Here is a 1,925-nt window from a genome sequence, read left to right as displayed (position 1 = left end):
ATTCAGGTCCCTTAGGTGAGGTATCTCGGTAAGTGCATGTGTAGTTAGGCCCAAACCCGTTGTCTAGTGGGAATACATGTCATTTATGCGAGCTGCGACTCTTCAGGATAGCCGTTTTTCTTTTACTATCTTTATTTTGGACCAACCGCCATGATCACAACCACAACATCAACCACCGACCACAACCACCGCTTCACCACAACCGCCACGACCTTCACGCACACCTCACAACCGTAGCATCGCCACCGTTCTTGCCCCGCTGTGGGTACCGGTGTTGGACTCATGCAGAACGCGCGTCGAACAGCGTGTACAAAATCACGGATTTTGTGCTTCAAAAACGGATCAAAAACGACACACGCCCACTTTTTGCCGTCCAATCGGTGAGCGAGGGGCGATTTGGCCCCGCCTCCAGAACGATCGATATATGCAAATTTGTGGATCAAAAAGCCTTCACGCCCACTTTTTCTCGGGCCAATGGGGAGCGAGGTGAAAGGTCAAAGGGAGGGGGTCAAAGGCGAAGTTACGGGGGGGATAAAAGGACGGTGTTCGTCAGTCAGAGGAGAGTCGCAAACGAGAACGAGAACGAGAAGGAGTCGAGAACGAGAAGGAGTCGGAACGGAGGGGACGAGTGTGGAAGACTGGAGCCCGATGCCTGCAGTGGCTGGAGAAGCTGAAGAGAGTCGGACGAGGGGGTGCTCGCGTCGGTGCCAGGAGCTGCACGCCCGAGGGAGGCCGGCAGCGCGACCTGGCCGAGGTGGAGACGCACACCAGGGATAATAAAGATCCTCTATACCCCGAGCATCAGCAACCCCCTCCTGTTTCCCCCCGCGCTGAGATAGTGCGACCAAGGGGGCCCCGTTCCCACCCCCTGCCAGGCACTGTCCACGAGGCCCGCGGGTTGCGGGGCCATCGCCGCTCCGCGTCTCATCACCAGACGGGTAGGCCCGACCCGGTCTCGGCCTCAGGCCTGCCCCATTCTTGGGGGATTTCTTTTCCTTGGTTTTGGGTATGTGTTGTCGGCGCCGTCTGTGAAGTAGAATTGTATAAGTGTTGCCGTGTGCTCGGTAGTCGGTATTAGCTCTGCACTGTGTTTTCACTTTTATGTTTGCTTTTTGTGTAAATGGAATTGTGTTTTCTTTTTTTGTGTGCATTTGGTGGAATTGTATTTGTGTGCTTTCCGTTCGTCGCGAATAAATGTGCTTTATTGTTGAACTGTTCTCCCGCTTCGCTTCGTCTTTTCCTCCATTGAATCCCCATCTTGCTTCACGTAAAGGGTTGGTAGTGGGCTGAATACGCCCGATAATTAATCGAACCGTCGAGGTCGACGATAACACCGCTCGGTTATTCTGATAGTACGGAACGGGTCGCTTAAGTGGCCCGTGTCCGAAGTCGACCTGCGGCGAGGTGCGATCGCCCGGTCTACCCTCCGCGTGGGTACTTAGGTAGTTCGAATTTGGCGAGCAACCCTATCCCACGCGGGGGCTGATTGGCTCGATCGCGGTGAGACCGAAAGGTCCACCCGTGACTGGTTCCCGGCGTTAGTCCGAGAGGGTCACGACTGGATTGTCCGTCCGGTGGGCGACGTGCCGCGATTCGAGTTACGTGGCCGTCGCACGCCGGCGGGCGCGAAGACCGCAACACTGGTGTCAGGAGTGGGATACAAATTCATCGCCCTCCTCGCGGCACTGGTATCGGAGAACAGGAAAACGGGCTCTCCTGTCTCCAATTAAATTCACGGGAATCGGTCCAGGGGTGAGAGAAGCGACCCCCGATTCCCTCCAAATTACGAGCGAGCAAATTAACCCTTCACGAGAAGCAAGATGGCGTCTCAAGGCGAGCGGGAGCCGGGGGTATTAGAAATGTATATGTGTAATAATGTAGAGTCCATGGTCCAGGATGGAATCCCCGAGCAGGAAATGTTGATT

This window comes from Eptatretus burgeri, chromosome 17 (assembly GCF_056783735.1).
Source record: "Eptatretus burgeri isolate ZD-2024b chromosome 17, Ebu_testis_v1, whole genome shotgun sequence".
Classification (NCBI taxonomy): Eukaryota; Metazoa; Chordata; class Myxini; order Myxiniformes; family Myxinidae; genus Eptatretus; species Eptatretus burgeri.
Note: the sequence above shows the minus strand (reverse complement) of the source record.